This window comes from Myxine glutinosa, chromosome 5 (genome assembly GCF_964187855.1).
Source record: "Myxine glutinosa chromosome 5, kmMyxGlut1.1, whole genome shotgun sequence".
Taxonomy (NCBI): domain Eukaryota; kingdom Metazoa; phylum Chordata; class Myxini; order Myxiniformes; family Myxinidae; genus Myxine; species Myxine glutinosa.
In genome coordinates this window covers 15,382,977-15,402,273 of record NC_136265.1, presented here as the reverse complement: position 1 = coordinate 15,402,273, position 19,297 = coordinate 15,382,977, and the positions used below count along the sequence as shown (strand labels likewise).

Below are 19,297 nucleotides of genomic sequence, written 5' to 3'. Positions count from 1 at the left end.
CGCATTACCACGAACCTTCAAACGTTCCGGTCAGTCTGCTACGTCACAACTCGGACCAGATGACATGCAAATAAAAGATGATAAAAAGCAGAAAGTGACAAACTCATCTGAGGATGCGGTTACTGGCGACGTTTTCAGCCTTCAGATCATATTTCTAATACGTTTTGGTGTCCATGTTAATCTTTCCTGGCCATAAGAGCCAAACTTAAAACATCTGCATGCACGAAGAGTGCAGTAAAAAAAGAAAAGAAAAAGCAAAGCCAAATGGCGTGCCATCATTAATCCCCACGCTTCCCACCTAAACCAAAGTCGAAAGATGGCAAAACGTTCTACCAGGAATGACCAAATATCAAATTTGGAGTTCAAAAAAAATCTTCCATTTTGACTTCTGCAACATCAACTTCCTACTCCCTGGGGTATGAATCGGGGCAATTCCGCAGAAAGGTTACATATTTCATGTGTCCTCCAATGTTGATTGCATCCATAAAGTTTCATTAAAAAAAAAAAAAGTTCTAAAATCTGGCCTGTAATTGAATTTTTTGGCATTTGACGGTTTGACCACAGGGCCCCATGGGGCCGGAGCACAAATGATACTGCTCTTGCACCTTCTTGCCATGTGGTGCTCATAACTACCAAGTTTAGTGAATTTCTGCACAACCGTTTAGGAGATGACAGTGTGACTGACGGACACACAGACTGAGCCGATTAAAATATCCTCCCGTTTTTTTTTTTTTTAAACCGTGGGGATAATAACCGGATGAAGGATAAGTCATATCTAGTTATTATTTTTCAGACCAACATTATTTTCACCTCAAGCGTGACAAAAACTTAGTTGGGGGTTAGAAACCTTCGGAAAACAGATCAACACAAAACTCAAATAGTAACAATAAATAATATGCAGATACTTTATTTGGGCAGCTAAAAGACAGAGAAGAGAGATTGGAAGGGGTGGAGATGCAGATCAAATATGAACCAAAGCACCAGGGACGCTCTTACAGCAAAGACTTTCCATTACAGAGAGCCAAGCTTTTCAAACAATTGTTTCCTGCTCATTGCCTCTGGAATGCTTGCACTGTCTGTCCAACTTGCATTTGAAAGGGGGAAGGGGTGAGGCACTATGTTTGGTAGGGAAATGTAAACTAGAGAATCCCTACACAACCCTTCCTCCCCACCCCCCCAAAGAAAATAAATGTCAAACAATTTTATTTTCCTTACATGCTTGCCAGATATAAAGATGAAGAACCACAAATGGCAAGCAGAGAGACGATCTCCAAATGCCACATAGCCTTAAAAACAAGCTTCGACGGCATTCCCGGACACATTAATTTCCCTTCCACAAATGAATTACGTAAATGCACTCTAAGAAGAAAAAAAACAAAACATGCAGCTAAAAACAGCAAATAGAGACTGCAATCACATCACGCAGCTGGCTCCGACCCTTAAAAGGAGAGAACACGGTGCACATCGGGGCGTAGAGCATTTTCAGCCGATTCTGCACTTTCTGAAATGATTTAACTGGCAATATTGTAAAAAGGATCTAAGGCCTCCATGATTGATGATGTCAACTAAACGGCAAACAGCGGAATGACATACATCCTTGACGACCATGACAGCGAAAGGGTTATATTTTAATATTGTGCCTCGTATTTCCACCGCTGGGGTGTTCATCGTGAAGCCACTGCGACAATAAGCCTCCTTATGAGCGACATGAGTGAAGAGCTTCGAGGGATCTGTGGTCTTCCAGCAAGTAAACCTTTGGAATCAAACGCAGCAAGGAAATTCTTAGGATCGTCTGGAATGAACGCCTGGGAAGCACTGCCAGGAGTGCTCTAGACCAAAGCATGCCGAATGAACATCGAACAATGAAGCAATTAAAGAAAAGAACGGGATGACAAAGGTAGCGGACAGCAAGCATCCCGCAATAGTGTCCCATACACGGTGAGAGAGTTCAGTAACACGTCTATGTGTTCAGAGCACCAAAAACCCAAGGGGCTTTCTCTTTGTGGAGACCAACGAGGTGCCGAGCAACAGACACCACCTAATGGTTTGCTCAGAGTGGTTTGGGGACATCATTGTTAAACCAATAGCCATACGGGTTAAAGTCTTTCTTGAGGAAAAACCATGCAAGATCAGGCAGACAAATACTTTCATAATTCCAAGCGAACCCCAAACAAAAATCTCCTCTGCATTTCTCATGACATCTGATGGGAATCTCATTAGATGAAATTTGATGATAATTAGAATCAAATTGGATTTTAAAATCTTTTCAGTGGAGAACAAGAAGGCCGTATGAAATTTAATGAGAACAGTTGAGAACAATGAGAACAATGAGAACAATCAGAGTTTGGTAAAGTGAAGATCATGAAGGCCAGTAATGGAAATCTCACATGATACAAACATTCTAAAGGACGTAACAAAGGGGGAGAGTGAAGACCCCTGTGTGTCCCTGCAACAATGAAGGATCAAAGTGTCAAATCCACATTCTGATTGCCTAATTAGTGGAGACTTCCAACCAAAGGCCAAATTCCATTAACTATATATCGTAATCTTACTATATAATGGAGCAAATGTGGATGTCATAGAAACTCCAAAATTGACTTGTAGTGGAAATATCGCCACCTTTGGTGATAGCGGGTATTACAATGATGGCATGATATGTTGCGATTAATAAAATTTCTTTGAAAATGACAAAAATTATAAAGTTGATTTCCAAGACTGCGCCGCAGGACACCGCCTACCGAAGGAGGGCCGAGTAGGGTACTCCCGCCCATGGGGAAGGAGTGCGAGCTAGTAGAAAAAAAATAAACAGCGCTGTAATCAATTAAATAAATAACCTGATTTTGATCCAAGAGTCAAAATGAACAAAACGTGTTTAAACCATGTCAACACCATCTCACGTGTGCACTCGTGTCACTGTGTCAGCCAATAGGTTTCCCATTCAGTTTTTCTTTTTTTCAAAAGTTGATAACGAGGTCTTTGTGTTTCTGTTCCAATGACCCAGGAAAGTCACTGTTACGGATTCGGCCCTAATTATTGTGGGTATTATTATTATTGTTGGTTCTCAGTAAGGGTTATTGTGGTTAAAAGGTTTAAAAGCGCTCCTGGTAAAATGTGGCCGGAAATCCGGATCGTGACCCGGAAGAGAAGGGGAGCGAAGGAGAAGAGGCGGGAGGAGATCGTGAAAAGACGTTTTTGTTGAGGCTCCTGACCGAGCGGTCGAGCGTACAGTGCGAGTGAACCTTGCGTCCTTGAAAGGAAGTTCGTGCGATAGGAGATATCGCCGGAGTGCTGTGGAGCCTGTGTAGTCGGGTATCCTCATTGAGGTTCCGGAGTATCCTTGCCTCAAAGCTCCGGTTCGAGTGAAAGCCGTCCGCCATCTTCGCCACGCGCGCAACCTGCAGTGAACAGGTTTTTGTCGCATCGGCCAGGCATTATTCCCCGGTGGGTTGCCGGGGACGGCTGTGCAAGAAAGTGGCTTTTGAGGATCATACGGAGACTTGCTGATTGAACCGCAAACCTGTACGTCGGAGCGCATCTTTGGGAGGTTTCCCATTCCACCGCTATTGTGCGGGGTGTTGGACCACGTGACCTGTGGGTTGCTTCGATCGTCCACGCCTCAATTGATTGTGATCGGACATTGATCCAACGATCGCTGGAGCGAGTCGACTTCGCCTTGGAGGGGTACAGAGACATTGGGGGAGTGCTGTGAGTTGGGGTTAAAGGAATAGATAAGGTTACCATCTTAAGATTTGATTGTAGGGTTGATTGCCCCCATTGATGTATGGCTCTTTTTGTGCGATTTATAATATATTATTGTTTGTTCATCACCCTTGGTGTGGTTTCATTATTGATTAATTTCAACCAAGGATAACATATCTTTCTGCCGGGGACCCTCTCGGGGTTCGGAGGTTTACCGAGACCAGGGGATAGGGGAGGACCCCGTAACATGTGGTGTTTCTGTTCCAATGACCCAGGAAAGTCACTCAATATATACTTCTCTTTCCATAGAGAAGAAGCCACTTCTCATATAGTAGTGCCGATGCGAGTAAATGAAAGTTGCCCTCATTGGCCAATCAGAGAGGGTTTCACCCAGGTCTGACAAGTGTGCAACATCAACGACCGGATACCACAAAATGTTCGATATCTCCTGGTCACACAAGTGTCCTGCTGATAGGAGAAAGACCATGTTGATTGCGTAGATGTGCTGAGCCATGCCAGATGAGTGAGGTGCTGCGATAATCTTTTCTCACACATCATTTTGTTGGAATAAATTTGTGCTGTAGTTATATGAATTGCTGAGAGGTAAACCGGGCTATCCCACATGAGAAAATTCTGAGTAAAAGCGGTTTATTTATTTAATTGCTTCTTCCAATGATCACAAAGGCTGGCAGGATGGCCGAGGGGTACGCACACTCGCCTTGAATCTGTCTAGACCTTGGTTTGAATCCCGACCCAAATATAAACTGTTATCCCGGTGTTTCACATTCAGGGCGATTCATCAATGTGCGTTTCATCCCTTAGCGTTGAACTGGGCGTCCTGTCTGCCAGCATTAGTTGGTGGACGTTAAATATCTCACGGTGTCTTTCATCAAGAGTAGGCGAGCTATCGCCAGCATCATGAAAAAAATCCAAATTCCAGCCCTAAATACTACGTCTGTAGTATGGTACGTCAGAATCAGAAAATGATCATGGAGGAGCTGCTAAATGCAGACACCCACGTTAGACAATATCGGACTTCAGACAAACACAGCAAATTAACTTGGAGGAAGCGACTTAACCTCCATATTGTATCCATATTGCTTTATTGTGCGCCATATTGTGATGTAGCTTTTCGCTCCGCAATGAGGCCATTGAGAAATCCCACACCTCCTCCTCTCACAGGATGCCAACCCACAGGCATTTACCTTCGCTCTATCCTCCAAATGCTGAACTTCAAAGTGAGGAAGGAGCACGTACCATTTTAAAGTCTATGGTACGACTCGGCCAGTGTTCGAACACCCCACCTTTCAGACTGGGAACGGAAGGACGCTGCAACCACAATGCCACAGAGTCTGGTCGTATATAAAAGTTCAAAGTTCAGATTCACATTTAGAATCTCATTCAACTCATATTCTTGGCATAAAATGGTCTTGGCATAACATTCTTGTCATTAACAGCAAAGGTGTATAGCCCGTGAAAGATCCTTTTGGCACACACTGTACTCGCATTGGTCTGGATGTGGGACAGCCCGGTGTACTCGGCAACTCACATATCCATGAAAAAGGAAAGTCCTGCAAAATGGTCTTCTTGATGTCAATGAGCACATTTCTCTCCGTACGTGCAGACGTCGAAGAAAATGGATGAAAAATACACCGTGTGACCGCGCTCGAATGAAAACGGGAAGCCGTAATTATCAGTCCCGAATCCACAAGCTGAGCTAATGTGACCTCCTGCTGAAAGTTTCGCCCATTTTAAGACAGCGCACCTGCAAGCTCTTCACCAACCTAAAACAGTATTTATAGCCACCGGCCATGTTTGGAAAAAGTGGATTCCCACAGCCAAGAATATCCAATGTCTTTGTTGGTGAATTTTTAGCCTCAAGTGTAACAATTCAGTGGGTTTTTGGCTCCAAGAATCCCATACTATTAGTGTTGTAATCCAGCACCCACCGGGACTTAGATGGGATATTTTAACCATTTCATTTACAACTTTGAGGAAAATAGTTGTAATGTTCACATAAATCTCATACTCTGTTAGCAATAAAAAGGCTTAGGATTGTGACTGTTATTAGGAGAATACAACACTGGTGGTCCAACGAGACATCAACTGTGAACAAACAGTTGGCCGGAACCAATCATGGTCGTTTTCAGGCTGAAATGCAATGTCGTAGCTTTGCTCTTTCTTCTTCTTCCTCAATCCTCCCCAATTAGTCCCACATTGTGCGATTGGCTGAGGGGAACGATTCTGGCAACTTATTGCAAGTTTTTTTTTTTTTAAAGAGTGCTGGTGATATCTCACCAACTCTTTACGAAAGACATCATAAGTTCTTCAACGTCCATCAATGCCCTCAGTGCAAGCAGATGGCTCCGAGAGATAATACCATCCCTCCAACGGATAATTCCTTGCCTTGCATGTGAAACACCAGGATGACAGTTTATAGCCAGGTTGAGATTCGGAGCCAGGCTAGACAGCTCAGAGGCTATTGTGAAAACTGATAAGCTAAATCACCAGCCCAATGTCCTCCAAGCCTGGTGTTGGCTTAGCGGTTAGGGTGCCGGCTTGGGATCCGAGGATCCTGGGTTCGAATCCCGGTCGATCGCTGAATTAACACCAGGGGGGTTGACTCAGCCTGTCATCCTTCCGAGGTCGGCAAATTGAGTACCAGCTTGCTGGGATGAAAGATCCCGGTGTGTACCCCGGTTTAGAATAGGTACACCGTATTCCTGCGCATCGTAAGAGCGTGACGAAGGGTTGGCGTCAGGAAGGGCATCCGGTCATAAAAACATTGCCTCAAACAGGGAACCATGATTGTCATGGGGCCCGCAAGGCTAACCCCCGCTCTAGCGAGGAAAAATGGCCTTAAAACGATCATTCATTCATTCAATGTCGTAGCTTTCCTTGTTCATGATGAATCCACAAGTAACACCATACATCGCCATCTAATGGTGCAACAATTGTTTATATATTTATCCCCATGCTTTTTGGAAAAAAAAAAAAAAAGGGGGAGGAGGGGGTGGGTGTGATGGGGAAGAAGGATATTGTAATCGGCTGTCTGTCTGTCCCAATGTGTCCTTCATCTGTCTGTCTGGCATGCTATCGCCTCATACGATTTGGCAGAACTTTACCAAACTTGATGGTTATGATCACCACAGGGCAAAAGGGTGCGAGTGCAGTATCATTTTTAGCTCAGCCCCATGGGCGGATCAAAAGGTCAAATGTCAAAAATGAAATTACGGCTACATTTAAAAACCTTTTCAATGAAACTGTGCATATGCAATCAACACTGGGGGACGCATAAAATATGAAATGCTTTTTTGGATTTTATCCCTGGGTTCATGCCCCGGGGGTGAGGGCTTATGGTCACAGTGGTAAAAATGGATTTTGTTTGGTAAATTAAAATTGAAAATTTTTCAAGTTATTTGTGGCCGATAGTCAGTTATACCCACATACAGAATTTTATTCTCATCGATATGTTATTTAGGACCCAAAGTACGGATGTTTGCAGCAAAGTTTGCAGCTAAAGTGACTCCTTGAAAGAAAGTATGCAAGGGAGGGATTCGAGACGAGGAGACAGAGGTCAAAGAGCTACAAACTCAATCTTCGAGGCTCAGGCAGACCCTTGTTATACACGTTTGCCATTTTTCACTACCTCCAGACTTATCTTAGAAAACCTTGGCTTCAAAGGATTTTTTTTTGTCCCGTCTTCAAATTCCACCCCTTCCCCCCACCCACACCCTACCACCACCTAAGCCCCAGGGAAGATTCAATCCAGATTTGAAGTAAATGCAGGTGGGTGAAGCCTACAAAGTTGCGTATGCTTGCCAATGCTACAGAAGGACATTGCTCAAACTTCACCAAACTCGTTCCCTTGAACAAACCTTCTCTCTTACCGCCTCACCCTTACTGCCCTTGCATCACACAAATTAAAAAATTGAAACACAGTTGGGAACGCATCTAATACTAAAATACGCTGCATCAATAAATAATGCATAGCAAGTCATCCAAAGTTCATTAACATAAAGACAAACAGGACAGGGCAGAAGTTGCATCGAAAAGTCTCAACAGGAAAAGTGGCAAAGAGCAGCAATGGAGGTCGGCAGGGATGAGTGACGTGCTTCGTTCAAGGCGAGATGCACCGCGGCTCATTCCCCATTCCGTGCCACCCACGTCCTCGAGATGCCTGTGTAACAATTGATGCCCATCATACCGAAGGCCTCTCTCTACAAGTTATCCTGTGGGAATTTAACAGATAAATCTGCAGGAGAAAATTTGAGGGAGACGCAACGTGAGGAAAAGGTTACTGCTTGCAATTAGAATGTCTCTCCTGTGCACGATGCTGGGAAACCGCATCACTCTTTCCTGTGCCTCTCTGACCCTTAAACGGTGTTGACATTTCAAAGGTCATGAGAGGATGCTTTCTGGAGAGTAGGGAATTAAAAAATTGCAAAAAAAACAAAAAAAAAAAAACGGGAGTTTGGGATTGGAGTGACACAGGGCGATGCAAAGGTGGAATGAATAAGCAACATAATCCACTATGATAAAATTAACTGACTGTGTTTTAGGAGCAGCTTGGTGGTGGAGTGGGTAAAGCCTTGTTGCATTGCCTTCACTCTGGCAGGATGGCCCAGAGGTATGCACAATCGCCTCTTGGCTGTCTAGCCTGGGTTTGAATCGTGGCCCAGCTACAAGCCATCATCCTGGTGTTTCACATTCAAGGTGATTCATCAATGTGTGTGCTGTCCCTCAGGTGGACGGTAAACTGGACACCCCATCTGCCGGCTTTCGTTAGTGGACGATAAAGATCCCACGGTGTCCTTCGAGAAGAGTAGGCGAGCGATCGCTGCCACCCTGAACAAACTACAATTCCTGCCATAAGCTACAGAGGGAATTGCATTAGCGGCAGAGCCATGCCCTCAGCCAATGATCCCACTCCACAGCCTTGTGCTGCATACAAAAGAAGAAGAAGAAAACGTTCACTGTTGTGGGTTTGATTTCCATGGCTTCTCAGCGGGAACTTCAGAACCCTGCAACTGCGTGGTGAGCTGTTCAGGATTGGTCCTGAGCCGCCATGGAAACACTGTCAAGAGTATGTGCCTCCATCACTATTCTGTATCGATCTCGATAATACTCAACAACAACATTCAAGTTGCATGTTTTATCTGCACTGCCCTCTTCTGACAACTTCCTTCTCCCCATCTCTGTCTGCTTCGTGGTCTGCCTGGGGGCAGGTTTGTGTGCTGCCAAAGCATTCTCCTGACAAGGATTTCTCCATATATGCATCTGTCTGTTTGATGGTCTGCCCGGGGATACATTTGTGCGCTCCAAAAGCATTCTCATGACAAAAACGACACTGGGTGGTTTCCCCACTTTATTCCTGGAGGTAGTCATGGCAAGAATTTGGAAATTTGATAGGGTGCCGGCACACAATGGCTTACTCTTTGCGAATGACAGGATGGGGGTCTTTAATACCCCCTTGAGCAAATGCTGGCAGGTGATATCCTGGCTTAACGCCCCATCTGATGGATTGCACACTCGTTTTGCTTGCAAACACCAGCGTGATAGTTTATAATCAGATTGGGAATTGAACCTCAACTGGCCGGCGCATTCCCTTCTTACCTCTCTTCCCGTTCCTTCTTTCTCCATGTAACAACATTCCTCATTTTTCACACCACTACTGTTTCCCTTACTACCAACGGTCAATAATCTGAAAGGCAAGACCAACAGCTGAATACCAGCTGGCAAGCGAAGCCAAAGAGCTCGGCGAGTTCCCAGGCCAAACTCGAAGGGGATTAGATTGATTGAATGATATCATATTATATATACATATACAGACTCGGCATTTAATATGGATTTTTTTTTTTTCTTGACTTGGGTTTACTTTCTTAACTCAGTATATCAATCTGGTGAGTTTCTTTTACACTTTGGTGATTTATTTGTTAAAAGAACCATGTCACTGATTGTCTGTCGCAGCAAGAAGTCAACAACAGGATTATATCACAGGTGGCGTGGCAAAATGTACGGACAGGTGCATTTGATGATTGGCTTCACAGTCGGGTATACAAGGGTTGTTGCGTTCTGTATTAGTGGAAAACAACTGCTGCACATCTCCAAAAGTTATTGCCGCTTCCTCTGGAGATGGTCCGTCAACTCGACAATGTTGTTTGTCATGGAGTGGTGGCTTTACGAAATTACGGCATGAAACAGCGTGCTATTGCTAGGCAGTATGGCATCACTCAAGGTCAGGTGTCAAAGATCCTGAAACGAAATGCTCAGAGGGGTGTCCCTACTCCAATACCGAGGCCAGGACGTCCCCGCACAACCACAATGAGGGATGATCGCCAGCTGCACCGGTTAGTCCGCAATGGCCGTACCAAGTCAGCTAATCGGCTTAGGGCTGAGTGGCAGCAACTGACAAATGTGCCTGTATCCAGAAGGCTAGTCAACCAACGACTGGTTCAAGCAGGCTGTCGTGCCAGGCGTCCCCTGACAAAGCCACGCCTGAACAGACAACACCGCCAGCGCCGATTGCAGTGGGCCAGAGAGCACCGTCAATGGCAGCCAGGACACTGGAATCACGTGATCTTCAGTGACGAGTCTAGATTTCTGGTCTATCGTCAAGATGGCCACGTCCGAGTGCACAGACAAGTGAATGAAGCCAACAACAAAGATTGTATAGTGCCAAGAGTCCAAGCTGGAGGTGGTGGGGTGACCGTTTGGGCTGCTTTTCATGCAGGGGGCAAAACTGACCTGGTTGTTCTGAATGGAAACCTGAACCAGTTCAAGTACAGGGCCATTCTGGAAGAAACATTGCTTCCATTTGCTCGTGCAGCCTTTTAAGGAAACTTTGTCTTCCAAGATGACAATGCACAGCCTCATCGTGCTCGCATGATCCAACACTTTCTTGCTGACCGTGGTGTAGAGCATATGGAGTGGCCTGCCATGTCCCCGGATATGAATCCGATAGAGAACTTGTGGGCAGAATTAACGCGTCAAATCGACCACTTGGACCAGCAGCCGACCTCTGTGCGTGAATTGCAGCAGGCTATTGTCACTGCATGGCAAGCGATTCCTGTCCAAACCTTGGCAAATCTCGTGAACAGCATGCCTCAACGTGTACGTGCTTTCCTGAATGCTCGTGGGGGTTACACGAAGTACTGAACTGTAATTTTACTGTTTGTAATCCCAGTCATAATTTAGCTTTTGTTTTTGTTAAAAAAATTTTTGGCTAATGTGCAAAATAAAGAGATACTTCTGGAAAACGTACAGAAGTTTAACACAGTACTGTCCATGAATTGAGTTCGATATCAGTTTACATCACTTTCAAGGATCAATTTATTTGTTTCGAAATGTCAAATGTGGTTTTTGTTTCTTTTAAAGGCCACATTAACAAAATCTAGAATAATTTCAACATAATTCCAATGAACTTTTGATTCTAAGACATCTTGAAAAGTAAGTTCACCCCCACAAAAAATATATTCCATATTAAATGCCAAGTCTGTATATAACAAGCAATTGTAAAAGATATGATGCAACAAAAAGTCTACCAGAGAAGGTAAACAAATGGCTTTAAAAAAAACAAAAAAAACAAAACTGATTGTTGTAGTAAACAAGGTGCCGATCACGTTTTTAGTGTTATTCCTTCATTGAAGCAGAGGAGGGCTCCCCTTCGCTCTGAATAAAGGCTATTGCTTGAACATCAACCACACATTGGTTCCCATCCGGTGGCAAATACACTCTGATCAACTTTCAGTTAGACTTCACTTGATTTGCTTGGAAATGCAAGTCTCGTGGGGCCACAACAGCAGTCACAGTTCCGAAAGGATCTTAAAGAGGCAAAGTCACCACAACCTTCCTGCACAGGTAATTCACAATGACTGCCGACTGGGAAAAAAAATATTGCAAAAGAGATTCTGTATGCACACATTGCAGATGACAGGCCGATTACAGTAAAGGCCATCGACGTGCTTGAAGATGCAGAATCTCCTGCTCACACTGCAATGGATGCAAGCTGTATTCATATCCAATTACTGAAGGTATCAAACTGAGGACAAGGTAGCTTAAGCGTTGAGCAGACTCCCATCTGAGCTTGCTGATGAATCTCAAAAAGCCTGCAGCTTAGAAAACAACGATCCAAATTAAGCCTACACCCCCTCCCCCCTTCACCCCCCCACCCTCCCTCAACCCAACTGCCTAGGTAACATTTAATTGACATACATGATATAGAGCACAGCCCAGAAGGTCAATAAGACCCTGACAGCTTGGAACGCTCACGTACAAATGCTAAGACACGAAGTGGACATTTTGGCACATGATGGACAATATGGATCAAAAGAAGAAGATGACGGAGGAAGAGAAGGGAGACAAAAGAAGAAGAAGAAAAAGAAGGAGTAGGAGGAGTAGGAAGAGGAAGAAAAAAACCATCAAGGTTACAAAGTATAACTAGCAATATGATCAGACCAACGAATCGACCAAGTAGCCTCGAGAACTACAACTCCGCATTATGGAGCAGCTCGGCGTGGTTTCGCTGGATAGGGTCGATCAACCATCCCTCAAAGCAGCAGCTGTTGCATTAGTTCGGGAAGCCCGCTCCTCACCAACCAAATAGCCCACCCCGAAGTATTGAAGGGGATTCGATCACAGCAAGTCGTGGAAGGCATTTCAAAACTGGCCGACCGTGGCAACAAATTAAAATTCTCTTCAGGCACCGCCAATCCCACTGGCGGTGTGCCATAAAAGGAAAAAGCAACATCACATGCAAAGTCTTTCCCAGTATTCCCCTCCAATGTCGGTGACTCCAGCCATGCATTCAACTCTCATTCCACACTCTCTTGCCTTCATTTGAGTAAATGACTATCAGGGACGCATGGAAGGAAATGCAGAATTGCAAAAGTAAAACGCTCTATGAACACATACCCCTTCCCTCTCTCTCCCCCCTCCCGATCTGTCCCACCCTCACAACGATGCTTCTCACCCATGAACCAGGAATTTGATTCAACATCGGTATGTTAATACCACAAAGGTGCACGGCACAGCAGATGACAGCCAATCTGTGCGTTTGCAGGTGCGGATGAGAACTTCAATAACAAGCAAAATAGCCCAAATGACAAATTTGTTTTGGGGTGGGCCTTGGCAAAGTACCCAGTCCGAAACGTCGCTCTGAAATATAGCCCCTCATACGGAGAGATCCTTTATCGGAAAGATCCTGTGCGTTAATATAGCCCCTCATACGGAAAGATCCTTTATCGGAAAGATCCTGTGCGAGTACGAGCCATTTTCCCTCATACGTATCATTTCGGAATATTTCTCGACACCCAGCTCGCCAGCCATTAATATCATCGATGCGGATTGCACATCTGTGATATTAACGGCCCACTAGCCGTTAATCATTTCAAAAGATTGCGAGCGGTCCTGCACTTTTCCAGGTGCCATGTCATTGCGCACCGCAAGTTTCCTCAATGGCATTTACAGTCGACAACGAGATATGCACTGGCATCACATGCCGACCGGATCAAGAGGGCAGGCAGATGACCTGAATGTCATTTGTGAGCCAGATGGGTTCTTATTGGCAATCCGATAGTAACATGGTAATTTTTCATCGATGGATTCAGTCTTCAATGCCGCACAAATTAAATTGGAATCCTTAATAGTGCTGCCTTCAGCTCGATTCGAACCTACAAACCTTCTGGAATACCAATTCGGTCATTATGGCTCAGCCATCATGGCAAAATAGAATCAGTATAACCTGGTTTACTTTTCTCAGCTTTCACTTTCAAAATAAATATTACTTTTCTCTCTGGACGATGTCCAGAAAATAAATACCTTTTCAATTTCACATCCATTCGTTTGGAAAATACTGCTTGTAACCATGTTTTTATTTTCTTATTTTCTCTTTCTCTTTCTCTCTCTTTCTCTCTCTCTCTCTCTCCACCTGTCGGCCGTCGGTGCGTTGGGTGTGGCGTCATGGCGGCTGTGAGCAACTGCTCTGTGTTTTGGTGAGCCCGTTGCGTTTTTCCCCCCCTCCCCTGCCCCCCCCCCTCCTCTCTCCTTTTTCATCCTGTGTGCTTCGGCATTGTGTTTTCATCCGTTCTGCACCCTTGTCTTCGAGAGAGAGAGGATTGAGAGCGGGCCCATTTTGGGTGCGGCCTACTGGCTTTGACGGCGCTTTGTAAGCCATTTTTGTGCTTATAATGCACGTTTATTATTTACTTTAGTTCGATCATTTAGGTTTGATACCTTCTTGTCCGGTTCAGACAAGGGGGGGGGGGGGGGGGATTTGATCTGTTTGTTGGTGTTCGACAAACATTGGGTTCTCTCGGTTCTTGGCTGCGAACTTGTCTTTGGTCGAGTTAGAATGGCGGGCGAACGCTTCCGCATTGATACGTACGAATCGCTAACTCGTAAACACGGGCTAGTTTGTGTTCCTCCCAACGAGGTGGAAATTAACGATGTGCTTTCCGCCATTGGAAACATCGTTGGTGCACACAGTATTCGCGCTGCCTCTCGTATGAATAAGAAATTCGTCGTATTTTTGTCCGAGGAGCACATGGTAGCGAGTGTAGTCGAACAAGGCTTGTTCATTGAACCGAACACGTTCCTGTGTTTGCTTTATAAGCCCCTACGGTAAAGATTAACATCAGTAATATCCCGCCATTTATTAGAAATGAGGATTTACGTGAACAATTAAACAAGTTCGGTAAGGTAGTATCGAGGATTTCGATGGTGCCGATGCGAAATGTTTGCGATCGATTCAAACATGTCATGTCCTTCAAGAGAGTGGTGTACATGATACTGCCTGCAAATGTAAAAACGCTCAATGTCGTGTTGAGTGTGAAAATCAACGGCTTTGAATACAAAATGTATGCCTCCTCGGAGGCTATGACGTGTTTCGAGTGTGGGGCTTACGGGCATGTGAGGAGTGCCTGCCCCAATGCGGTTACACCGCAGGAAAGCGGAGGATTGGTGAGGAGCGACTCCTCTTCACCGCACACTGAAGGGGAGGTGGATCGAGCGGTTAATCCACCCACCGCACCGACTGCGGTGAGCGAAGAGCCAGACCCGACCACTCCGACCGGGGGGGTGGGGGAGGGAGTGATAGATTTAGAACGTGAGGTGACTAACCCCGCCCCTCCACCTAAGGTGGGAATGAAAGTGGTTGAACCCTCTCCCATTTCGTCCACTGTACACGACAGTGCGGACGATACCATGGAAGTATCCGTAGTGGACACCAGGAAAAAAGGTCAGAAGCGTTCAAGTGATGAATCCTGTGATTCCAAAGAAAAACAAAATAAGATTCAGATCGTGTCAGGCTCGCAGGACCTCCAGGGTGAGGCCTACACCGGAAACTCCTTGGCGGTAATGGAGATGGTACCGGAAGTGTGTGTACGTGAGGAAGATTCGCTTGCACCACTTGCCGAGATTCAGTATGACCCGGAAAATAGTCGATCCTCTCAGGATGTGGTAAGTCCTTGTCCTGATAACTAAACTCACTCAGACGAGTTAGCAGCTGGATCTGCTAGTGAGGAAAAAATAGATAAAGGGGAAAGTCCTTGCAACTGTGAGGATAACGTTAACCCTTCCCTGACAGAAAAAAATGAAAGGGATGATGAGGTGGGGGACATACTTATAGCCACAGGGGATATGGTAAATCTGGAAGGGTCTGCAAAGAGCGCGGAGGTCTTTGACCCTGTAGAATTGCTGTTCCAAAACGAAGTGTTCAACAAATAGTAGGAAAAGGTGCAGATCAAGATGAAGCACTTGATTCTGATGAAACCTCTTCTACTCCACTCTTTAGTGCTTCAAGTGCTCAAGAGAGTGAGGCGGGTGATGACAACACCATCACCATGGTTTCTCAAGAAAATGTTATTAAGTTCCTTGATGAAACGTTCAGGAAAAGACATGTAAAAATCAAAGACTACTTTCCGAATCTGCATGATTTTATTTTGACTGCAAAGAACATGATTCGTGAACCCTATCAGGTTAACATGTCAGAACCTCAATTCCAGAGGCTAAGAAAATGTATAACTCGAGCGGGTAAGGAACTGTATGAATAGTTAACAGAATGGAGATAAAAGTAGCATCCTTAAACATCAACAGTGGTCGCAGTTGTGTGCGTCGCCTCCAGGTGTTTCAAATGTTTCAGAATGAAAAAATTGATGTGCTGATGTTACAAGAGACGCACGCAAATCAGTCTTCTGAGGTTGAGTGGCGTAATATCTTTAAAGGTTGTCACTTTTTCTCCAGTGCTTTCGTTGATGCCAAGGCTGGTGTGGCAGTCATCTTACATCCTAGACTCCAGCCGTTGGAGATCAGATGTAGGGAAATTTGCAAGGGCCATTTACTATCTGTGGAGTTTGTCAGTGGTAACCAAAAGATTTGCACGACTAATGTATACTGCCCTAGTGCTAACTCTGCAAGAAGTGCTTTTCTTCACAAGTTAGCGGGTTTTTTAAGCACTATTGACCTGTCCATGTTGGTTTGTTTGGGGGGAGACTACAACTGTACCCTCAACCCACAACTTGATAGAAACACTCCTGAGCCTCATCCACCGAGTGCAAGGCCTTTGGCACAGCTCATTAAAAAATTTCAACTTGTGGATGTGTGGCGGGTACAGAACCCAAACATCCGGCAGTACACGTGGGTTTGTGCCGCAAGAAATCTTTTGACAATGGCTCGTTTGGATAGAATTTATGTTAACCATGATAAGGTAAATCTTGTTAAGAATTCTTATATAAGGCCATCTGGTTTTTCTGATCATCACATGATCGTTGTTGTATGTGGCTTACCTCATCACGTTTGCAGAAGTGCATATTGGACCTTCAATGTCAAACTTTTACAAAGTGAGCATTTCAAAGAAGCATTCAGAATGGTATGGAAGGAATGTGAAATGCAAAAGTTTTCCTACCTAAATTTAAGGCAATGGTGGGATTGCACAAAATCCCAAATTAAGTGCTTTTGCCAGCAATACAGTCGTTATAATACCTGTAACACACTCGGTGTGATAACTGCCATAAAAAACGATATACAGTGAAACCTTGACTTACAAGTTTAATTCGTTCTGTGACCGAGCTCGTAACTCAATTTGCTCGTTTCTCAAATTAAATTTCCCCATTAAAATGCATTGAAATGCTATTAATCCGTTCCAGCCCGCCAAAAACCACACCAATTTTTTTTTAAATATACAGTATATATAAAAATATCTCGCGCTTTATATTTCACCTGTATGCAGCATACAAGTTGGCAGGATGGCCTGGACTGGAGGTACGCACACTTGACTCTAAACTGTCCAGCCTGGGTTTGAATCCCGACCCAGCTATAATCTGTCATGGGTGAATCACAGGCAGGGTGATTCATCAATGTGTGTACCGCTAAACTGGGCGCCCCGTTTGCGTCCCATTAGTTGTTGGATGTTAAGGATCTCACCGTGTCTTCCACAAAGAGAAGGCGAGCTATCGCCGGCACTCTGAACAAGTTGTGGCCTGGCATGCTCTTCTCCTCTGCCGTTATATACGTCCTCCTCGGCATCTTTTTCCAGAAGAGCCCTGTCTCGTCACAGTTGAAGATTTGCTGGGGGATGTATCGTTCGGCTTCTATCAGTTCGGCAAAAGTTATAATAAAATCTTCAGCTGCTTTCACATCCGAGCTTGCTGCCTCACCATGCCTGACGACGGAGTGACTGCCGGTCCTCTTCTTAAAATTATCAAACCATCCCCGACTGGCTTTGAATGACTTCCGATGCCTCGTCCATTGATGTTCCCGCCGTCTGCTGCACCAAATCCCCGTAAATGTCTCGGGCCTTCTCACACATGATGCTCTCGGTCACGGTATCTCCTGCGAGCTGCTTCTCCGTCAACCACACAAACAACAACTTCTCCATCTCTTCATGGATAGAGGTCCGGAGCTTTGAAATAATCGTAACGCCCTTGGCTGGCGTTATAGCCTTTATCGACTCCTTCTGCTTCAAAATCGTACATATCGTAGAAGTACTATGATCGTACTGCCTCACCAAGTCGACAACACGCACACCTCGCTCATGTTTTTCGACGATTGCGTGTTTTATATCCAAGCACATCATCCTCTTCTTCTTCTCAGTACTGCCCTTGGCACTCAATTTCTTAGGACCCATGGTTAAAACTAAGAAATTTTCCAAAACCACCAAAATGCGAAAACAAAGCAGCAGCGATATACGGCAGAGATGCTTGCACGGCAAGATAACCACGTGACCGGAACCCACCTGGTGGCGGGTGGCGTAAGCTCGTAACTCAGATCTCGGCTCGCATCTCAAAGCAAAAAACCGCCCGAGCGACGGCTCGTATCTCGGAAAACTCGTAAGTTGGTGCACTCGTAAGTCAAGGTTTCACTGTACTTTATTGTGAGCAGAAATCTGGAATGTCCAACGAAAATGTCCAGCAGTTGTCAGAGAAAAGAACACTACTGGCTGAAATGGTGAAAGAGCGTGCATCTGGTCCTTTCGTCCGACTGCGAATGGACATTATCCAACTTGACAAACCAAACAAAGACTTTTTCAACTTGGAAAAGACAGCCAAGATCCCTCAACAAATTCACGCTTTGCGCTCTTCTGCCGGTGCGCTTCTGTCTTCTCAAAGTGACATCAAGGATGAATTACGAAACTTTTATTCAAAGCCGTTTGCCTTGAGAACTGTGAACCAGGAAAACAGAAACGGGATGTTTGAACTGCTCCCATCTCTGTCTGAAGACCAGCAACAACAACTGGAGCCTGGCATCTCTCTCGGAGAACTTACTGCTGCTCTTAAAGGAATCCAAGATGGGAAAGCCCCTGGACTTGACGGCCTCACAGTTGAATTTTACAAGGCCTTTTGGGACATTCTAGGCCCTACTCTACTTGACATCTTTCATGATAGCCTTGAACAAGGTGAATTGCCACTAAGTTGCCGGAGGTCAGTTTTGTGTCTCCTTCCAAAAAAAGGGAACTTGCAAGACGCCACAAATTGACGGCCTGTGTCACTCCTAAATACGGACTATAAAATATTGTCGAAGGCGCTCGCGATACGTCTAAAGGAAGTCATCCCCCTTTTGATTGATATTGATCAGTCTTATTGTGTTCCTGAGCGTTCTATTTACGATAACATTTTTTTGGTGAGAGACTTGATCAGTCTCGGTCGTACTACATCTCATGGTTTTGGTTTGGTTCTTTTAGATCAAGAAAAAGCTTTCGACAGTGTTGACCATTCTTTTTTGTTTGCTGTACTAAGGAGAGCTGGTTTTGGACAAAATTTTGTTTCCTATGTTAAGTTGTTGTATGAAAATGCATCCTGTCTGTTGAAGGTAAACAACAGCTTATGTCGCCCTTTTCCCTTTCAGCGAGGCATCCATCAGGGCTGCCCGCTTTCAGGAATGCTATACAGTCTCTCGGTCGAACCTTTACTAGCTTTGCTCCGAAACTCAGTGGAAGGAGTCTCCTTAACAAAAAACCACAAAATGGTTACTTCAGCTTATGCGGATGACATTTGTGTTGCTGTTTCCAGCCAAAATGATGTGGGTGAGGTCTCTCGATGTCTGTCCCAGTTTGAGCTCGCCTCCACGGCAAAAGTAAATTGGAACAAAAGTGTTGCCTTATGGG

At 44.9% G+C, this 19,297-nt stretch overlaps 1 protein-coding gene across 3 annotated transcripts in view; it reads right to left on the bottom strand.

Moving 5' to 3' along the window:
• LOC137427922 (myosin phosphatase Rho-interacting protein) overlaps window positions 1-19,297 on the bottom strand; it is a 136,005-nt gene that overhangs the window by 63,207 nt on the left and 53,501 nt on the right. The gene's annotated exons all lie outside the window — the stretch shown is intronic.